Raw genomic sequence first — 22,761 nt, 5'->3', positions numbered from 1 at the left:
GGGAACACTTCCAAAGTAATTTTATGAGGCTAGCATTACTCTGGTACTAAAGCCATACTGAAATACTACAAAAAAAGGAAAACTACAGGCCAATATCAATATCCCTGATGAACATAGATACAAAAGTCTTCAATAAGATATTAGCAAAATGAATTCAACAGTACATACAGTAAAAGGATCACACATCATGATCAAGTGAGATTTATTCTGGGGATCAAAAAATAGTTCAACTAGCCTTAGCTGGTTTGACTCAATGGATAGAGCACTGGCCCTTGGACTAAAGGGTCCTGGGTTTGATTCCAGTCAAGGGCACTTACTGAGGTTGCAGGCTTGAACCCCAGCCCTGGTAGGGGTGCACATGGGAGGCAACCAATCAAAGTGTCATTGATGTTTCTCTGTCTCTCCCCCTCCCTTCCACTCTTTCTAAAATTCAATGAAAAAATATTCTCAGGTGAGGATTAACAACAAAAAAGGTTCAACTATACAAATCAATAAATGTGAGGTACCACATTAACAAAATGAAGAATGAAAACCAAATAGATGCAGAAAATGTATTTGACAAAATTCAACATTTTTTCAAAAACACTCAACAAATTGCATATAGATGGAATGCACCTCAACATAATAGAACAAACACACAGCTAACATCATACTCAATGGTGGATAGCTGAAAGCTTTCGTTTTAAGACCAGGAACAAGAATATGATGCACACTCTTTCCATTTTTATTCAAATAGTACTGAAAATCCCAGAGCAATTAGCAAGAAAAACAAAAGACCTCCAAATCAGAAAGAATAAAATTCTCTGTTTGCAGATGACATGGCACTACATCTAGAAAACTCTGAAGGCTCCTCCAAAAAAACAGACTAAAAAAATTCAGTAAAAGTGCCGGATAGAAAATCAATAAACAAAAACCAGTTGCATTTTATACACTAACAGAGAACTACAGGAAAGAATAATAAAGAAAACAATCTCATTTACAATAGCACCAAAAAGAAGAAAATATTTAGGAATATATTTAACCAAGGAAATGAAAGATCTGTACAGTGAAACAATAAAAACATTGATGAAAGGAATTGAAGACACAAATGAATGGAAAAATATTCTGTGTTATCACCAAAAAGAGATAATAAATGCTAGTGAGTTTGTGGATACAAGAGAACCCTTGTACACTGTTGGTGGGAATGGAACTGGTACAGTCACTGAAAAACAGTATGGAGGTTCCTCAAGAAATTAAAAATAGAACTACCATATGATCCAGCAATTCCACTTTGGGGAATATATCCAAAAGGGGGAAAATCACCATCTGGAAGGGAAACACCTGTACTCCCATGCTCACTGCAGCACTATTCACAATAGCTGGGGTATGGAAACAACTTAAGTATCTGTCAAAAGAAAATGTTATATCTAGCTATTTACCTACAACAAAATATTATTCAGCCATAAAAACAAGGAAATTCCACCATGCGACAACATGGATGAACCCCGAGGGCATTATGCTAAATAAAGTAAGCCTGACAGAGAAAGACAAATACTGCATGATATCACTTATATGTGGAATCGTTTAAAAAAAAAAATCAAATTTACTACTATAGAAACAGAGAGTAGAATTATGTTTGCCAGGGGCTGAAGGAGAAATGAGGAAAGGTTAGTAGAAGGGTACAAACTTTCAGTTATAAAAACCAATAAGGTCTGGGGATCTAATGTATAACATGGTGACTCTAGTTGAGGGGTTGGGGAACGTCTGGCCCTTGGGTTGTATAAGGCCTGCAGTATCATTGGGCCTGGAGCTGCCAAGGCATTAGGGGTGAGTTTGACAAAATATGGCAGGCTAATTTTTAAGCTGATAATTTTGTATGGCCCACAAGTGATGTTATAAATATCAAAATGGCCCTTGGCAGAAAAAAGGTTCCCCACCCCTGCTCTGGTTGATAATTAATACTGCATGTACTAGTACTGTATGACTGAAATTTGCCAAGAGATTAGAACTTAAAGATTCTCACCCCTACACCCAAGAAAGGGTACAAATGTAAAGGATTTATGGGCTAATTAACTTACTTGCTGGAATCCTTTCACAACGTATATGTATATCAAATCATCATGTTGAACACTGTAAATATATTACAATTTTATTTTTCAATTATCTGTACTAATAAAAGGGTAATATGCTAATTAGACCAGGAGACCTTCTGGACAAAGCCATGGTGGCGGGGCAGAGGCAGTTAGGGGCAATCAGGCCAGGAGGGGAGGGCAGTTGGGGGTGATCAGGCTGGAGGGGGGGGGCAGTTGGGGGCAAGCAGGCTGGCAAGGGGGGAAGTTGGGAGTGATCAGGCTGGCAGGCAGAGTGGTTAGGGGCGATCAGGAAGGCAGGCAGGTGAGCAGTTAGGAGCCAGTGGTCCCGGATTGCTAGAGGGATGTCCGACTGCCGGTTTAGGCCCGATCCCGGATTGGAGAGGGTGCAGGCCAGGCTGAGGGACAACCCTCCCCCTGTGCATGAATTTCGTGCACTGGGCCACTAGTACCTCAATAAAGCTAAGACAAGCAAACAAACCAAAACACCTGAACTAATGAGCAACCTGATGGTAAGAAAATGTTTCCTTAAAGCTCCCTTATCTATTAAGTCTTTTTAATGTGATTATATTTATATGGTAAGCACTGGCACATTGTAAAGCCAGAAGCCTCAAATTTTAGTTAGACCCTGATTATTCTTTTGTTAACAGTTGGTTCTTTTCATATAACTAATGAAGTCATGAAAATGAGGTGCTGTATTTACAGCATGTAATAAGCACTACTTATCCTAAGGTGCATATAGAGTTTAAAGAATTGATCAACATTTTGTAATAATAATCATTTTCAAATAAAAGCTCACACTTATTGGATGCTTATTTTGTAGCAACCACTGTTCCCTCAATCACTTTATAGCCATTAGTTCATGTGATGCCCACATCATCTTTATGAGGAAGGTAATATTCCTACTTAGCCAAAGAATTAAACTTGCCAAAGAATTAAACTCACCAAAGCTAAGAAACGTGCCAAGGCCAGAATAAGAAAACTGCAAACTAAAATTTGAATCCAACTGATTCACCATATGAATAGCCCGATTTAATAGTTTTTAGCCTATAATATATATATTAGAATGTGACATATATTGCTGAACATATATGATACTGCAACTTCTTTCAGCTACTAGAATAAAATAGACTTAATATTAAACAGGTTTCAGATTTAATTTAAAACTTACAAAATCAAGCACTCTGAACTTTAAAAAGTAGATTACATTCTAAGATAATATCTAAATTTCAGATTTAAGTTTCTTGAATTTTATTCATTCAAGAAATGTTAAATGATGACAACTTTCTATTACAAGTAGAACCAGTGTCCCAAGTGTTAGATTTAAGTGTCTGAAATCATCAGAGATAAATGGAAAATTATCTAGCATTTCAAAAGAGATAAGGAAGTTTCGTATCTTGACTGTTTATATTAAGGCAAGAAATTGTGGTCACCAGAAAAAAAACAGAAAAGTCAGTGTTCCTCTTCCATGGCCTAAAAATACTTATTAGTTACTGAAAAATCGAGAAGCAGATACTTTTAGTAAATGAACTAACTTAAATGGTTCTTCTGTTACAATAAAAGTACCAGGATAAAAAAGGAAACACTTTAATCATGAATAATCTGTTAAATCTTAATATAGGGACAGGGTGGAAAAGACTAGAAGTCAGATTTCTCTGTATACAGATATAAATTTCACTTAGTAACCACATTTTATGTAATTATAAAACAAAAAGCAGTCCCTGAAAAATCTGATATGACTAAAAAAATTTAACCTCACTATGTATCAAGTTGGTGGCATAACCACATAGAGAACTATTCCAAGTGATTTTAAAACACTGTAATCTGACCATATTTTTTAGAGGGACATATCCTAAGGTCAAAAACAAACAACTCCACTTTCCAGTATCATACTGTTCTGAGATTCTAAAATTGTTTTCTATGTATTGTGGGATAAATCAAAGAGTAATTACATTGATGTTAGCAAAAATTGGAATTTTGGGTGTGGGGAAAGTTTAGGATTATTTAAATATCATATAGTACTGAATTAAAAATAAAAGCTATCAAACACCAACAACTGAGATTTTAAAAAAGAAACAAAGAGGGCAGAAAAGAAACCACTTTTTAGTTCTGTCCACTGAAAAGGTCTAGAAACAAGGACCAAACCAAGAGCAATGGAACATCTTGTCATATGAGAAAGCAAAGAACCAACTTAAAAAAAAAAAAAAAAAAAAAAAAAAAAAAAAGCCAGGAACTGATTGAGAATGAGGAAAAAGGACTTAACACATTGCGGATGATCATGCGCATTCTCGATTCATATTACACAGTGTTTTACAAAGTATCATACTTTAAAAAGATATTAGTTTATAAGAACATGTAACAAATAACTTCAAAATGTAATGGATATTTAATTTTAAAGTGTGCCTTTAACATTTATGTAAAACATTTTTTGTACTCGTTCAATAGAAACTTATCTGGCCACTGAGTAAAGCTAGCAATAAAACTACTGGTCCGGAAAAATAAAAACAAAAACAAAAAAAGTACTAGTCCGCACCCAATGCGTTAAGAGTCAAGGGCCAATTGTGGGACAATTTGAATGTCAAAAATAATTATTACAAGGGACTGAAACACATAAATATATTTAAAACCACAAATACACAATAATGGCCTGGCTGGTATGGCTTGGTTGGAGTATCATTGCATACACCAAAAGGTTGCAGGTGTGATTTCTGATCAGGTGCACATGGGAAGCAACCAATCAATGTTTCTCTGTTTCTGTTTCTCTGTTTCTCTCTCTCTCCTTCTCTCTTCCTCTCTCTTTAAAATCTATGAAAATATATCCTCGGATAAGGATTAAAAAAAAAAAGTATACAATAATAACACTTCATTGATGACCTTTGGAGGTTGCTAGGTCACCAAACGTTTAGAAAACAAGTAAGGGGAAAAACAGGCACCAATCTTGCCTTTCGTATTCAAACTGCATCTTGGGGTAAGCAAATAATTACAGAAAACAATGAAGTGGTGATAAAATATCACTACTTCACAATCATCCTATACAATAAAAGCATAATATGCAAATTGACTGAATGGCAGAATGACTGCCATTCTGGGCCCCCCCCAATCGCCCCTCAGAGGGAGGCAACTGGCGGTGGTGGCAGGGGGCGGTGCCAGCGAGTGGGCAGTGCCAGGCTGGCCAAGGTGGGTGCCAGCAGGGCCCCCCCCATCACCCTGCTGGTTGCCCCACAGATTGGCCCTGCTTGCCAGCCAGGCCCAGGGACCCTACCCATGCATGAATTTTGTGCACTGCACCTCTAGTAATGGAAATAATCTGGGCCTGTTGTTCTCAAACTGTGTTTTTAGAACTCCTGAAGTTCCCCAGATTCTTTCAGGGAATATGGGAGGTCTTTCCCCTTTCAACTACTTATCTGTGTGAGAACAAATTATCTTCATATTCTTCAACCAAAACAAACACAAATTAAATGCAGAAGGATCTGTGAGAAAACTGTTGTCTTCTATTAAGCCAGAAAGATACTAAGGAGATTTGCAAAAATGGAAAGCAATGCCACTTAAAAAAATTAGGTATTTCCCACAAAAATCATGTTACTTAGGTTAGCAGGATTTGTTACTGTTATTTTAAAATCAACTGATAACTAAGATTTTTCCCCCCTCAGTTTTAAATCTGGTAAATCTTGATATAACCCACAAAAAACAAAAGGTCTTTGGGGCCTCCAATTTTTTAGAGTGTACTGCTTAAGAATAGCTGATCTAGGCAATAAATATCAACAGCTGCTTAACATCACATAGACAAGTAGGTATTAGGTAACTCTCAAGGAAGTACATAGTATTCTTATAAAAGTATACTTGCAATTGATCTAATCACTATTCACATGAAATATGTGTGTGGGTTGTCATCTTATAGAATACTAGGGGCCAGTGCACGAATTTGTGCACCTTGAAAGGAACTGTGGGCTGCGAGGTTGCGGTGGGCACAGGAGTATTCTCAGCCCATCCTCCACGCCCCCGCCCAGCCCCTCCTGCCACAGCCCCGGTCCCCCATTTGCTGGCAGCCCTGCTCCCGCCGCCGCCCCTCCCACCTGCTGACGGTGCTGTCCCCGCTAACACCCGCTGACAGCAGGGAGCGATTGGGGCCAGCACCAGCAGTGGGTGCGAGCGGAGCCAGCGCCGGCGCCGGCAGGGGGTGAAAGAGGTGGCTACTGGCCCCAATTGCCCTTTAGGAGCAGGGGGAGGTGGAGAAGCCCTGAGGGGCTATCAGGGGCAGCAGTGGGTGCAAGTGATGGCTTCCGTGCTGGCAGTGAGTGTAAGTGGGACCGGCAGTAGGTGCGAGCACTGGGCGGGACCACAGCGCACAGGAGCAAAGAATTTTCAGTAATCATCAGAGGCTTGCCCCGATGACAGTGACCGGCGCCCTGCCTTGGTCTGGCGCCCCTGCTCCACTATCCCGCCACGGCCAATACCCTCTATGTTGCGTGCTCTGCTGCCTGCTGATGATGCCTGCCAAGTTCCATGCATGCCCCCTGGTGGTTAGCACACGTCATAGCAACCGGTTGTTCTGCCGTTCAGTCTATTTGCATATTAGGGTTTTATATAGATAGATGTTAAGTGACACCATGTACATGCAACCTCCAACATCCGAAGAGTAGGAACTTTACAATATAATAAATTCTTTTAATAAGTATATTATATTATATGAAAATGAGAGTGAGAGAACTTATAAATTAGAAAGACTCAAATTTATCAACCAAGTGCAATGTATGGACCTTACCTTGGTTTATTTTGTTGTATTTGGACTTTTTCATAATAAAAAAAAATTAATCAAATATATATCTATCCCCTCCCTTACCAACTATAAGGAAAAGAAAAAGGCATCCTAAAAATCACTCATGTAAAAAAGGGGGGTTCAGAGAAGACAAAAGATAAATCCTTGTAGAGAGAATCAGAACAACTATATAAAAGACAAATAAATGGATTGCTATGTAGTGACAATAAGACTCATGATCTTCTGTAATTAGACCGAGCATATAATTTATGGTCCAAATTGGGACATTTTTGAGAAAGAAATGCCATTACTAATTATTCAGTAGGCATAAACCAGGGTTGTCCCAGGGAAACCAAGACAGATGGCTCTATCTGTAAAATATTCAATTTTAAAATCATTTTCACAAAAGATATTCAACACAATCCTTTGGGTAACTACTTTCCACAGGAACACATTCCTAATATTAAGTTTTCAGAAAAACTAAGGTATTCTACATAAAAAAACTTTTTGTCTCTTGACTGGTACATAGCTATTTTGTATCTTATTATCGCTCAATGTACTCTGCAAACTTCCAGCAATTCCCTTTCATGATAAACTATAAGTGGAAAGTTACACTAACCCAGAACCTTCCTTCTCTAAAAATACATGTCTTCCCACAGGCCCAGTCAGATTCCTATTCAATTTATGAACGGATACTTTATTCCTAGCAACACTTCAAATCCTAATAGCCTAGGGATTAAGTAAGGAAGAGTGAGGTAAAAACATCTGGGTCAGGCCAACCAGCCTAGGCTCCAAAGAAAGAAGCACTGGCATTATTACCTATTTGGTCTAAGTGGTATGGCTACAGTAACTTCAGAACTCCATATATGATATGTCAGCACAATTTTCATTTTTTGGATTTTTAGTAAATATTTTAAATTACTGTTTATATAATGTGCCATCAATAAGGTAACTACCTGTTCAATTGTGAGTACTTTATGCCACTTTATAAGTTTAAAAACTTTTGCCCTGGTCATAATTGCCCAGTCAAGGGCATGTACCTAGGTTGTGGGTTCAATCCCTGGCACCCCGAGGGAAGTGGGGGTGGAAGGCACCCCACCCACTCTCTCTAAAAATCAATGGGAAAAATATCCTTGGGCAAGGATTAACAAAAAGTTAAACTTTTAAAATAAAAGTAGCCTAAATATCAACAATTTGGTACAATGTTAGCCTCATCCTACAATATGCATTGGCATCATGTCAATCTACCCTTATTTTGTTCTATTACTCATCTATGACATTAAAGTTCTAATTGCCATAAATAAAACTAAAATTATCTAGCAATAACAAAAATAAAAGGGGACTTCAAAAATTTGGACTAATGCCCTGGCCAGGTGGCTCAGTTGGAGTGTCACTCTGTACACCAAAAGGTTGCAGGTTCTATCCCCAGTCAGGGTGTGTACTAGAGGCTTCTCTCACATCAAGGCCACTGGCCTCTCTCCCCCTGCCTCTGAACATATTCTCAGGTGAGGATTAAAAAAAAAATTGGGACTAGCTTCTACATTTTCCTCAGATCTGTTATTTTTTAAAATAATTCCACCTAATATTTTTCAGGTTGGGGCAAAAAACATTTATTTAACTTGCATGGCTATAGTAGTTTGCGCCACAGAAACTGAGAAAATAAAAATTTATGCATTCATGCAATAATCTAATGCTATACTGAGCATGCAATCAATCATACTGCAGAAACAATCCTTCTTTGTTCTATTTTAAGAGTTTAAACTCTTTTGTCTTTAGAACTAAAATAAAGTTTTAAAAAATGGGCCCAAGTTTCTATCCCAAATGTAATCATAATAACCATTTATTTTATTTTATTTTTTTATTTTTTTAAAATATATTTTATTGATATTTTACAGAGAGAAAAGGAGAGGGATAGAGAGTTAGAAACATCAATGAGAGAGAAACATCGATCAGCTGCCTCCTGCACACCTCCCACTGGGGATGTGCCCGCAACCAAGGTACATACCCTTGACCGGAATCGAACCCGGGACCCTTCAGTCCGCAGGCCGACGCTCTATCCACTGAGCCAAACCAGTTTCGGCACCATTTATTTTTTAAATAATCAGTTCTAACTGTGGCTCTTCCCTTTCTGTCTAGTTTCTCTTATTAAAACAAGTTAACTCTCAATGGCTCTACATTAATAAAGAAAAAGGTACCATAAATGCAGAGGCAGTATAACTGCCAACAGGTCCTTCCAGGTTCTTCTTCATAAATAAAACCGTCCTTGGATACCAAACAGTTGATTATTAACTACAGATCATCCTCCTTCACAAAGCCGCGAGAGCAAAAACTATATGTGCTGTGGCATGCAGAAGTTGGTGGGAGGAGATAGAATTTTTCAACACAGGCCAAAGATCACAACAGGACAAAAAGACAAAACCATTAACACGAGGGTGTGTGTGTGTGTGTGTGTGGGGTGGGGGGGGGGGTAGGGACGCAGAAAAGAAACAACCTCATATAAAAACGACAAACAATGGGTGCAAATCTAAAACAATGAGATACATCTTGGACATATATTAACATGCCAACATTATTAAATATGCTAACATGATACTGAAACAGCCTATTCAGATAATAATTTCTAAGAATTATGAAATAATCCTCTTACTATACTCAGCAATGCACACATTATTAGATTCCTGTATTTTATGAGTCTTCACATTTCAGGAGTGGGAAGGAGAAAATCTCAGTGGCCAAAGGCAACAGTAAAAATGATAAAAATGAAATTTTTTGGTGTTTTATTTTTTTTGGGGGGGAGTGGTGGTATGGGAAAAAGAAGATCTGAAGAACATTAATTATGCAGCTGAAGAAAGAACTCAAAAGAATGAAAAATTTATATTCTAACAATTTCGCCTCCACTGCAATAGAGATAAGCATAAATGAAGGTTTAATTTTTAACATTATTTTAGTTATAAATCTGAATTACACAAATTAGTAATTCTCAATACAAACTACAGAAGAGAGTCTCTCCCTTCAAGCCAATAATAATAATGTAGTGGCATTTGGCAGTAATAACAACTGTGTGAACAGCCAATGAAAATTAACCATTTTTTTTTCATAAAGCTAAGAATCTGAAATGGTTTATCAAGAAAGTAGAAGACACTGAAGTTACAAAGTCTCTTTCACTACTGATTTTTAAGAACAGGACAAATGAACTTCATATTTAAGTACATATAAAAAAATCCATAATCATAGTAAAAATCGTATTAAACCATCCAATTTTCCCCTTTTGTCCTAGTTTCTTTTTTGCTGGGGAGAAGCATTGTGGGGTAATAATAGCAGGAAATCAGGTGGAGCAGCTGCAATGGCAAGATGAGGTACAGTGCTACATTTTACCTCCATTATAGCCTACTGCTGGCTGGGTTTTATTGAAAATGAGATTAGCTGTTTGGGGAGCCAAAGCAGTTATCAATACCTTTGGGATCAAAATGTGCCACCCTCCCCACCATACTTTTGCCAGGAACTTTTTAGGTCCTCTGGCAAGATTCAAGTAACAGGAGCAGTAGAAGCCACAATGAAGACATCTGGGAAGTTGGGTATGTGTATGTGTGCAGAGACAATGTTTTCCTCAGAGCAAGCAATGTGGGTCTTAATACATGTAGAGAAAACTGTCTGGAACAGAGGTCAGGGTTTGAACTAGATGGCTTCTATTTTAGTCCCACAAATCTATGAAAAAAATCCATGTGAATGAATCTTTATTAACAGAAGGAACAACTAACTACCTTAAATTTCTATAGTGATAGAAAATATAGCCTACTAAATCTCATGTTAACATTGTTGCTATTTTACTGATAAAAAAGTTCTAAATGACAATCATAATTAAGTCACTCAAATATCCATTTTCAGACAAAATATTATGTCATTGCTGTCAAGACCAATACACACAGAAATTTAAAGTTAAGTAGGTAACACATGTATCTTTCTTTTACAGAGAGAAAAGACACAAAGTTTGGTCAGGCTTGCTTAATATTATAATGTGCATTAACGGCAGTTTTTAGTTACTCTATTAAGTTAAAACAAACACCTCTTCTTTGCTAACAGTCACAGTCTCTGGATCCATAAGTAAAAATTAGCATTGCAGTGTCCTTACAGTTAGTCTCCTGCGGTCTGGATAGAAGGGAAAACTTTAAGGCTAGTTTACTAACACTGCAATACAGGTGGCATCTTAATTTGAGCAACAGATGTACTCTTGGAAAACTGAGTTCTGACCAATTATTTCTAAACATCAAATTCTCTTAAAATATATTAAGCATTTAAAAGAAATTCAGCATATACTCCTTTATTAAGGAGGAATCCTTTTGCAATCCAAATAATTGCTATCTAATTTTTCTATGAATGCAATTCTTTAATACTTTTGTAAAAAAAAAAAAAAAACAAAACACCCCACAACTAATACACATGTACTAGTATCGACATTTATTTTAAAAGTAACTAAAGCCCTAACCGGTTTGGCTCAGTGGATAGAGTGTCGGCCTGCGGACTGAAAGGTCCCAGGTTCGATTCCGGTCAAGGGCATGTACCTTGGTTGTGGGCACATCCCCAATAGGGGGTGTGCAGAAGGCAGCTGATCGATGTTTCTAACTCTCTATCCCTCTCTCTTTCTCTCTGTAAAAAAATCAATAAAATATATTTTAAAAAAAGTAACTAAAAATACTGTTCAGGACACCGAGGCTTTTAACATATTAATGAAAACTTCAATTGGGCCCAAACTTTGAATATTTCATTATATTTTGCTTAAAGTGCCAGATAACCCACAGATCTCTTCCAACTCTAAGATTCATATTAACTCTAATAACATGGATGCAACCACCACACTTTTAGTTGGGAATTAAGCATAGATGTATCAAACAAGGTAGTGCCAACACCATAAAAGCGGGGGAAGGAAAATCTCTGGGGAATATCAGGTTCTTCAGGAAGCAGGGCAAGACTGAAACAGTAAGTAGCCTTTCTTCAGTTAGCATTGTACAGGATGGCAAGCCAACATGTAAATGCTGGGTGTTCTCTATATTACATTTATAAGACTGGAGTTAACGATATGCAACTATTTTACAAAGGGAAACAAATTATTTTACCTATTTTGGTCTAATTCCAACTCAAATAAAGACAATGTATATGTTAAAATTTAAGTTTTATTCAGCTATAATATCCTTTTCCATTTCTTAAATGAGAATTCTGCTCTAGAGGCTCCAGAACTGCTCTACTCAGGAAGTGACTTGTATTTAGGAGTGGAGTGCATGGAATTTATTTTCTTTTCATCTACACAAAGCTTTAATTTTTTTTTTTCCTTGGAGGAGAGAATGGGTCCCTACCATATATTCAGGGATATACTAAATTTCAGGTTAACAGTATAAGGTTGGCACAAATTCAATGCTTCAGTAGGAAATACAAATGATTTCTTTAATTGTATGCCAAAGTGAATAATCTCCCAGGGAAAAGAACCTCCTCCTCCTGTCTTTCCTACCTCCCACCCCTCCCCCACCAACATTGCCTCCCTGCTGTGCAAAGAGCCCTTTGTCCTGCCCCACACTTATCTAGCTGTTTGGCCATATTGACAGGCCAACTAAAGGCATAATAAGGGAGTCAGTATGACATAAGCAGCTGGCAATTTGAAACAAAAATCTTCCTTTCTACTCAGACCAAATCCTGATGCAGAGGTCTCGGGCTCCTCCCATGTTTTCATCTTTTTTTAAAACAGAGCAGCTAGGAATTTGGCATTTTCCCTCAATTAGGTAGCACAACAAAAACTTGATTTCCCAGATAGAAACAAATTCTGTAAAAATTCCTATGTCCTTTGCTTTTTGTGTGATTCATAACATAGGTCAAGGAGTATTTCCAGCTCTGGGTGTATATACATAACTAACATGACTAAGAAAACGATTCTTATTACTTTAGTTTGCCATCAAAACTCTGAGAATTCTCATGCTATGAAGAAAGGAAGAGCACAGAAGAGAAGCAGTCAGACCAAACCAACAGTCGAATGCATGAGGCAAAACTGGCCAAATAACCTTAGTTTTTAAAAAATAGTAAGATCTTATTCCAATAAGCAGAAAATTCCTTTCCCCTGTCTTTATATCAAAGATAGTTAATGTGATCCTTACATTTCTCCCTGAGGTATTCACCAAACAAAATCAATATGGTGCAAAAACTGAGAGGCAGGATGGGATTACAATTTCCTTGCTCAGTGAGGGCTAGTATAAAGTAGACTGAGATTTAGCTTCATTGTTCCTTTGTTATATTTCAAATTTGCTTCATAAAGTGTTAAAGAGTCTGAATATATTTAGTCAGAATAAGAGAATTCTCTAAAGTGATGTTTTCTAACAGCTTCTCCCTCCCCCAAGTTACTGGGTATCTTTTACTCGATTTAGACAAATATACAACAGGATACTTTTCACAAGACTCTGGTTTAACAAAATATGTATTGATGAGTGAAAAAATTATATTCTCTCATCTTTCATGAATTTCCCTAAATCTTCACAAGGGAAATCAATCACTGCATCAAATGAAAGGTTAAAAATGCCATTTTACCACGTATTTTTGAATTTTTAGCTGTAAAAAAAGGTACCACTTACTGTCTATCATACTTTTTAAGCCCCTAAACGAATGTTTTACATAAAATTACAAATAGCAATCATTTTATTAAAATATACATTATCTCACATATTTTGCAGTCAGAGTAAGTTTTGTCTTAAAATATTCCTATGAAGCTTTAGTTTCCAATACCTGAAACAAATTTTATAAACAAAATTTCAAATTAAACTGACAAATCATCAGAGTGGAACTAGAAGTTATAAGAAAATTATATTCTATTCATGACCCAATTTCTCATTGATAATATGTACCTAATAACCACGGACTATCCTTAACTATGGCCTAATGTTTCATAAGTAATTTCAATACGAAGAGGACAAAATAAAAGTGGTTGTCTGAACATCTGCATTTTGCCCTATGTTATTTTCCTATCCAAAGGCAAAATTAAATAACCATTCTCCCCCAGAAAGGCCAGAATAACTTCAGAAAGCATGTAAGTTCCTGGACATAAAACAGTATCAGAAGATATAAAAATTTTCAAGCATACTGATTAAATAAATCCTATGAAAAAGGCCTCTATGATCTTTCAGAAAACAATCACATCAAAATCACAATGGATTCCAAACAACAGAAAACACAAGTGAAAAAAGTGATTATTTTATAAGGTAACTTTAACATATAACTTAAGCTAAAAAACATATCTACAATGTTAAATAACCACCATGAGTGAAACCATATTTACCTGATATGGCATCTTTTGTATATGATAGTGATAAGATTAAAACCACCTAAAAATATTATCCATGAAAGGTCCCGTTTCATTAGTCAGTGTGTATCACTGAGACAACGCAAGCCACATTTGTGAATGACACAACTCATTTCCGTTCTTTTGGTTCCCTGCCACAAATGCCACAGTCATGCTATACATTATAGATTTAAGTACATTTACACAAAGCTAAACATACAAAATTCTGAGGGGGAAAAATATAGCATGCAAGCGCCTTGTGGGGTGGGGAAGAGACAACCCATCTGTTAAGTACTGTATAAAATTGGTGGTATATTTGGATGGTGCCTCTCCTTCAAGTACTTCCATACTCAATAAACTGTTCTGTTTAATCAAAGATTTTCCTAATGTGCAGGAGCTGTGGGGGAGGGGAAACCACATAAGAGGCCATCTTCTCAAGTATCCTGTACACTATTTATTTGATTTCTGAATATTCTTTCTGGTTTGTCCTATGTTTCAGATGGATCACGGCCAAACATACATCCTTGTGGTCTTAGAAGATTACATCCAACACGCATATAATGAATTCATTTTATAGGTCAAACTCCAAAGAAATAATTCAATTTGCAGAATTCTATTACTGATACAGAAATTAAGAGAATACTTCTGAAATTTATATTTACAAGCCATTCTGAAAAGGGCGCTTCTTTTTAGAGTTTAAGATTCCAAATTTAGTAAAATGTTTACAAAACATCTATTCAATAAGGTAAATATGGCCTAACAAATGAAAGACACACAACAAAATATGAAATGGACTGAAATATTAAAACTCTAGTGAAACTTTCAGTACTATTCAAGCACAAATCTACAGACAAAAAGCAAAAATCTGCCAAAAATAACCCCAAAAACCAAACAAAAAGAAAAATTCTATGATCCAGTTTTCAGATGCTGCTGATATCCATAAATGGGTAGAAGGTTATGAATTCTCATCTCCCCACCAATAAAATGCAAACCAGCTCAGCAATGAAAATTCCCAGGAAAGCAAGGTTTCTTCTTCGTCCTGAAGCAGCTATTGCCTAAGTGTAGCTCCCTGCAGCCAACAGCATTAATGGACGCTGCACTGCTGTCCTTCCCTGGAGACGGCAGCCAGCACTACTCAAGCTTCTCACGTAGCAACCAGAGTTCCAGAGCCAGCAGCTGCTGCTGCCTTGTATACTCAGTCCTGTGATCCAACCCAAAGAACAACCTTTTCCTTACCCCACCCCCACTCCTTACACACTTTTTTTTTTGGACCAATGCTCTATGCCAGAAGAGCTGGAATTATGCTTTTAGAAACAATCCTAAGGTCCTTTTAGTTTTAAACTAAGGGCCTTTTATTAGAAAAACCAGTATTTACCAAATTCCAGATAACCATTTTAATTAAGCCAGCAATTTGGGAGTGAAGATTAAGCTTTAGTCTTTAAAAGGCCAATTTTCCAAGGACTCTCTTTACAGTCAAATTTAAATTTGCAGCTAGAGACAGAGAATTGTGTCATGCCCTACCAAAGGACATAATTCATTTCTGAATCTTCATGACAGTCTGAGTAAACCTTAAAAACTCTAATCCCATAACTGACCAGAATTTTTGGCTATAGAAGAAAACGAATGATCCTCCTGAGAAAACTGGAAGAAATCCAATAAAAAAAATTTCCTGTGTTCTTCAAGAGGCCCAGAATATGTGAATATTCTTTGCTTTAGTCCTAGCTCAGATTCCACACATCTAAAATTACAACTTACAACTTTTTTCATGAGTGCTCTAAAAGCATTAGTGATATAAAATTAACCACCAAGAAATTTTCCCAAATAGGGGGTACACAAACATTCTCCTGAAAAGCTCATAAATGCTTAACTCAGCTGGATCTCACCCAACCAAAAGTTTTTTTGTTGGATCTGCCCAACAAAAAAGTCTAAGTATTGTCTTGGTTACAAGTCATTTATAAGCAACTCCTTTAGTCAAATGATGAAAGACATTAGCAGAGAACCTGGGGATTCTTTCAGTACTATGAGCAAGGGAGAAAAAGGGAGAAATGAACTAAAATATAGACAAAGCTCAATGGAACCCCGAGATCTGGGCTCGAAACGAGTTACTGGTGAACACATTGCACAAGTAACATGAGAAAGCAGAAAATGCAGGTCAAACATGCACCCCTAACCCAGACCAGCAGAGCTGGCTGCAGCATCAGTATCCAAGGGAAAGATCAGTTATTCCTAAGAAGTGAGAAGCAAAAGAACTCTATAGAATAAATTAGCATAGAGGGGGGTTTTCCCAACAGTTAAACTTTCCCTCTCACGCGATTCACCTACTTAAAAACCAGGGCTTTTTCTCACCGTCATTCACTTCGCATCCCTTAGCTTCCACGCAGGGGGAATGGGGATTCATAAAGGGTAAATTTTTCTGCCTTTAAAGACCTTCTCAAATGATCACTCTCCACGCCCAAGGCTGGGAGAACGACACAGTCTGGCTCAACTCCAAGCTCAAACCCTACAAATTCAATAATAGGACTATTTCGGAGATACTGGGGCAGAAGCCACTGAGAACCCCAAAATGTGAGTGGGGCTGGCGAAGGTAATGTCTTTAGTATGGGAAAGGAAGCAATCATCTGGGTTGGGACCCGAGAACGAGAGGAAAGGCGTCCAGGAACATTATGAAGAGACAGAGGCCCCCAGAACGATCAGAGTTGTCACCAGGCCGCGCGAACCGGGGTTGTTGGGGTGGGGATTTGGGGAGGGGAAAAAAAGTATGCCTGTGTATTTTAAGAGGATAGCGAAGGGCCTAGCCTCAAATCAAAGGTAAACGTGGACTAGGCAGTTCCCAGGAAAAGGGGTGAAGAGACGTTGGGGGAGGGGAAGCGTCCTGACCCAGGAAAGACATGAAAAGGGTAGTGGGGTCGACTAGATTACGAAGGGGATCTCTCTCCCTGGAAAAGAGGAATGCAATGGTGTATAGGGGGGTGACGAGGGGGATGAGAAGGGGCAGCATCCTCCTGCTAAGAGCCTGGAGAGGGCCAGGCCCGAGTCCCGAAAGCGAGCGCGGGGAGACGGAGGAGGTGACCCTTCCCTCCCCCGGGGCCCGGTGTGAGGGTAGGTCCCTCTTTTCTGTCGGACCCTTACCTTGTCCCAGGCGCTGCCGGGGCCTGGGCCCGGGCTGCGGCGCACGGCACTCCCGGGAGGCAGGAGGACTCGAGTTAGGCCCAACGCGGCGCCACGGCGTTTCCTGGCCGGGAATGGCCCTTGCCCGTGAGGTGGGGGTGGGGGCAGAAAGGCGGAGCGAGCAAAGGCGGGTGGGGGAAGGGCCACAGGAAGGGGGGGCGGCACTACAATGTTGGCGGACTGGCGGGACTGGGGCTGCGTGAGTCTCTGAGCGCAAGCGGGCGGCGGCCGCCCCTCCCCCGTCGGCTGCGGCGGCGGCGGCGGCGGCGGCAGCAGCAGCTCACTCAGCCGCTGCCCGAGCGGAAACGCCACTGACCGCACGGGGATTACCAGCGCCGGCGCCAGGGGCACCTGGGACACGCCCCCTCCCGCCGCGCCATTGGCCTCTCCGCCCACCGCCCCACACCCATTGGCCAACTTGTTGCCAATCAGCGGAAGCCGCCGGGGCCGCCTAGAGAAGAGGCTGTGCTCTGAGCTCCGGCTCCTCAGAGAGCCTCGGCTAGGTAGGGGAGCGGGACTCTGGTGGGAGGGAGACCGGTGGACACGGTGGGGGAAACGGGTGGCTAAGGGGTTCTGACTGGTACTTGGGGGTTGCCTTCTCCCGCGGGAACTCGGGCATATAATGTTTGTTACGCTGGAAGGAAAAGAGGAGGTGAGAGGCAGGCAGGAATGCGGCCCGCCCGGCGGCCACCAGAGGGGGAGGGAGGAGTGGAAAAGGCTCGAATCCGGACGGAGCCATTGCTACTGCAAAGGGAGGAGCGCTGTCGGCTCAGCTCTTGCCACTGATTGGCCGCCGCGTCTCCCGCCGTGTGTGAAAACACAAATGGCGTGTTCTGGTTGGAGTAAAGGGTCTGTCAGTTACAGGCTCGGGATTGCGCAGCCGCCTAGGGAGTCTCGCATTGCTCTCTGGGTTGGGTGGGTGGGTAGGTAGGTGGGGAGAGTTGGACTTACGGGCGCGGTCGGCCTAACGTGGGGTGTGTGCCGGGGGCGGGGAGGAGGGTCAGTGAAAGTGGCTCCTGCGCGGGCGTCCCGCCACCCTCCCCTTCAGGGGAGTCGGTTTACCCGCCGCCTGTCTGACCTCCACATCTGATTGGTTGCTGAATCCGGGGAATGGCCCCTTACTATTGGCGCGGGTCCCAACTGAGCGAAACCACTGCGCGGGTCGGCGGGGGTGGCGGTCGTTGGTACGTTCCTCGAGAGGCCCAGCGCCGCAGTGTCTGGCTCCGCGCCCCTGCGCAACGTGGCAGGAAGCGCGCGCTGGAGGGGGGGGCGGGTTGCCCGGCGGAGGCTTCAGGTTGGCGGCTGCTGCGGCTCCGCCCCGGGCACCCGCCGCCTAAAAGCTCTACGAGCCCGAACTGCTCCCGGATCGTGGGAGTGAGGAAAGGAGCGGGGGTCGGTCCTGCTGGTTTGTGGATGGGAGGGGCATGTTCTCCAAAAATCGGCTTGAGGTGCTATCCTGAAGGAGCGGCAGTGGAGGCGGCGGAGAGAAGGCCGCGCCCTTCCAGACAGGGGGAGGGGAGTGCCGCAATACCTTTATGGGAGTTCTCTGTTGTCTCCGGTTTAAGGACCGCCCTGGGCCTGGAAGAACCCCTCCCTCCCCCGCGATCTCGTCATCGCCTCCATGTTGAGTCTCCTAGATTATGGGTGGGATTCTTTTGCCCAGGTTTAACCTGGTCCGGGGCGTTGTCCTGCAGGGGTTTGAGCAGATGTAAGATTTTGAGGGTGAGCCCAATATCTGTCTTCCCACAGACTTTAATTTGTGTCACAAAGTAATTGTGGAAGGAGTGGAGGAGGAAAATGGAGTTTAGGCATTCACCTGGGACTGATTTTACAGCAAGACTGCGTGTTATTACTACTTAAAATCCTTTTTGTAGCTTTTTCCTGGGGATAAAGTGAGAGACCAAAGGCAGACTGAGTTTTATACTCACCCCATTAGAAACCCTTATTTTCATAAAATTTTAGGCCCCCTTCCTTGCATCCCCAGGATCAGGCACCTTAGCAACTCTCATATTTTGAGCCCATTTTCTGTTTGTTGTACTTGCTCATTCAGTCTCCAGACATACCATTGGCTTTCTCCTCTCCTGTTTTGATATCCCGGTGAGTCATGAAACCAGACAGATTGGTTCCAACATCAATTAAAGCCACCCAACCTGAGCAGAGGCCTCACTCTTAAACCAGTATTATCTTTTTCCTCAGCTGGGGTTCTACCCCTTTCCTCTCAGTACAGGTAACCTTGACTACTGCTTTTCTGAGAATTAGACATGAGATTCAGCAACATATCCTTTTTATCTCCTTTGAATAACTTTTCAGTCCATCCCATGATATCTGTTCTCATCGGTTAGTTACTGAGTTCATTTGCCATAATGCTAAGAGCCTCCAAACCAGTTGTCTCTGCCTCCTGTTAACCTCTTCTGATCCATCTTACATGTTGCCACGATAATTGTTCTAATATAGCTAGAGCATCCAAATGACTGATGTAACTCCTTCACTGGCTCCTAACTACTTACAGGATGAATTCCATCATCACTGATATACAAGGTCCCCCAATGGGCTAATCTCTGTTCTTAACAGCTTTTTCACTTGCTGCAATTTTTCACATACACACCAACACTACTTCTCTGTTCAAGTCATATTGAATTGATTACTGTTTACCCAAATCATAGTTACATAGTCATACCATTTTGTAGGGTCCTGTCTACTGGAATGCTAACTTTGATGGTCTTGACCCTTCAAGACTTAAGACTCAGGTATCATCATCTCCCCTATGATCTTGCCTTCTCTGATCTATCGTTCTAATAGCGACTCCCTATAAAAAAAACACAGTACTTTCTCCTGATCCCATAACAAGCATGTTGAATCATAGCACTTCTCAGGTTGTTGTCATTGCTTGTTTGAATTCTCTTAACTATTCTGAGCACAGGCTCTTGTTGAGTCTTGTAGTAACACTAAGCTCCTAGTATATTCCTTGATGTGTAGCCAATCCTAAATAACATAGAATGACATGTAGATGTCTTTGTAAAGTTTGATAGATTTTTGTGGTCTCTTAAAACCATTCGTGTGCTTGCTAGTGCTCTAGATTAGCACTATCCAATAGAACCTTCTGCAGTTATGGAAATGTTATCTATCTGTGCTGACCAGTATGGTAACCACTAACCATATATTAATACTGAGCACTGGAAATGTGGCTAATGTGACTAAAGAACTGAATTTTTAATTTTATGTAATTTAAATTGTATGGACAGTGTAGTTATAGCCACAAACTTGTGGATTGCAAGATACTTAATATGGATGTTGATAACATTCTCTTCATGCCGAGCAGTAAAGAAATAAAGTTGGACCTCTGGTCCATTTAGGAGTTTTCCCCCGGCTTGTTTTATTTTACCTGTTTCTGTACTTAAGCTGAACCTAGCTGTGAGCTAAATCCAACAAGCCCTTACTAAAAATAAATCTTCCTTGGACAACAGTGTTGAGAAAACAAGTAGTGACTAGTTTTATTTCAAAAGAGAATGTATAATGAATTTTAGGAAAGTGGGATTTCATGAAACCCATAATGGTAATAAGACTATATGTGATGTTGATGAAAACCAGCCTTAAAGTTCAGTCCCCTAAGTTTTCATTTTTGGAAAAACTTCCATCAGATGAGGCCAAAAGTATCATATCTTAAGTTACAGGAAACATCAAAGTTAAGTTTCATCTTGATGAAGTATAAATTAATAGATATATTTTAACACTAAAATGCTTTTTGAGTTACGTACTAATATAGCACCTTACAGATTTCAATTATATTTTTAAAAGTTGTTTATTTAAAACTTTTTCCATAGAATATGAGACCCTTAGGATAAGGGTCTTCAAACTTTCAGTACACAGAATTGACTTGATTTGTAATGCAGATCCCCAGTCCCAAAGCTCAGAGTTTTCAAATTCATTTGAGACAGAGGGGAGGTAGGCACCAGAATTGCATTCTTTTTTTAAAGTTTCTTATTTGCTTCTGATGTTGGCAGCTCCTAAACCACACTGTAAAAACAGCCTGGGGCTATGGTATTCCTGTTTATCTGACAAAAATGACTACAACTTGAGAAACACTTCTCTGATCCAATATGTCCCTAATTTTTTCCTTAACTGTTTTTTGGAGAATTTTTCCCTTCCAAAAAACTGAATGGGAAAACATTTTGAAGGGCAGGAAGGTAGTGATAGTTAATAGTTTTGGGAACTTTCAGGTCAGATTTTTTTCTTTTAAATGGGATGTTAAAATATTTCAAATACTGTGTTTTTGCACATGAAAGTTACATTTTGTTGGTTTAACCACTAAAAGCATTCCTCAAGGATATAGATTTATTTTTTGATTCCCAGTACCTGTTGGTTTTATTGATTTATTTGTGAAATTATTTTCCAGATAATAGTTTAAGTCCACAGAACACAGAAACAAGGCTCCTTTTATGGAGAAACTTTAGGTCATACTTAACCTAAGTCTGCTAATATTCTATTCATAAAGGAAACTGATGCCTCATGGTCTCTGAATACAATCTATTCATCTGTCCACCATTCAACTCTTCCTTAGGTTTCCTGTATGAACCACTGTACTTAACCTCTTCCTGTGCTTTACTTCCTTAGGCTTTATACTTTTTTAATAAACCAGCAACCTATCTCCTTTTGAAGTAGAGCCATACTATTTTTTCTAGGACAAAAACTAAGTATACTGTAGCACTTAAACTTGCATGAGAGAATTGAAGATTTTGTACAGGCTTTTAATTTTTTTAGATTTGCAAAATTTGAACAACATAATGTTGCTCCCATATATTTTTTATGCATGGAGGAGGTTTGGTACAATTATGGTTTGCAACTGTTAATCCAGAATGTGATAGGGATCAGCATCACAAGGTTAAGACTGGTTTGACTGTTTTTACGCCAGTCTTAATTGTAGAGCACTTTGTTAGGTCACATCCAGGAGTCTGGTACTTTACTTTGCAGGTTGGAAATTCTTGGTTTTGTTATATTATGTAGGATTTTGTTCCATCCTGTTTTATATTGGAGGACATACTTCTACAGAACCTTTTTTTTTTTTTCTTATTTAAGACTCCCCATTCTTGATGGGGTGAGAAACTGGATTGTTACAGAACTATGTTAGCATTGAATCAAACATTTACATTTATTTCATGTAGGCCAGGGTTAAACCTGATGAATTATTCCTGGTTTGATGTATACCTTCATAGTGACTAGATAGACTATTTCTTCCTCTTAGATCATATCTCAAAGTCATGGTTACATGAAATAATCCAACTTTACAGCTTTTTTCCTAGAATTTACAGTCATCACTGACCTTTAGTTTGTCCTGGTACTTAGTCACCTTTGCCAATTTTTTTCTAACATGTTTAAGATCGAATCTTCCTACTAATAAAAGTAACACATTTTCAGATCATGTTTTATAGAATGGGTTATTTTACCAGCTAACTAAACCA

At 39.7% G+C, this 22,761-nt stretch overlaps 1 protein-coding gene across 13 annotated transcripts in view; it reads right to left on the bottom strand.

The window, feature by feature from the left end:
- SETD5 (SET domain containing 5) overlaps positions 1 to 17,624 on the bottom strand; it is an 85,140-nt gene extending 67,516 nt beyond the window's left edge. For 5 of the 13 annotated variants that reach the window (XM_080675769.1, XM_080675756.1, XM_080675759.1 and 2 more), the window contains exon 1: positions 17,267 to 17,624. The gene's annotated coding sequence lies outside the window, so the exon portion shown is untranslated. The remainder of the gene's footprint in view (positions 1 to 17,266) is intronic. The other 8 variants (XM_080675757.1, XM_080675764.1, XM_080675753.1 and 5 more) reach the window with 5 other exon arrangements.
- Positions 17,625 to 22,761: the final 5,137 nt, after the last annotated feature.

Source organism: Plecotus auritus (genome assembly GCF_963455305.1).
Source record: "Plecotus auritus genome assembly, chromosome: 6".
Lineage (NCBI taxonomy): Eukaryota > Metazoa > Chordata > Mammalia > Chiroptera > Vespertilionidae > Plecotus > Plecotus auritus.
The sequence above is the reverse complement of the archived record's forward strand: the minus strand, read 5'-3'. Positions and strand labels throughout refer to the sequence as shown.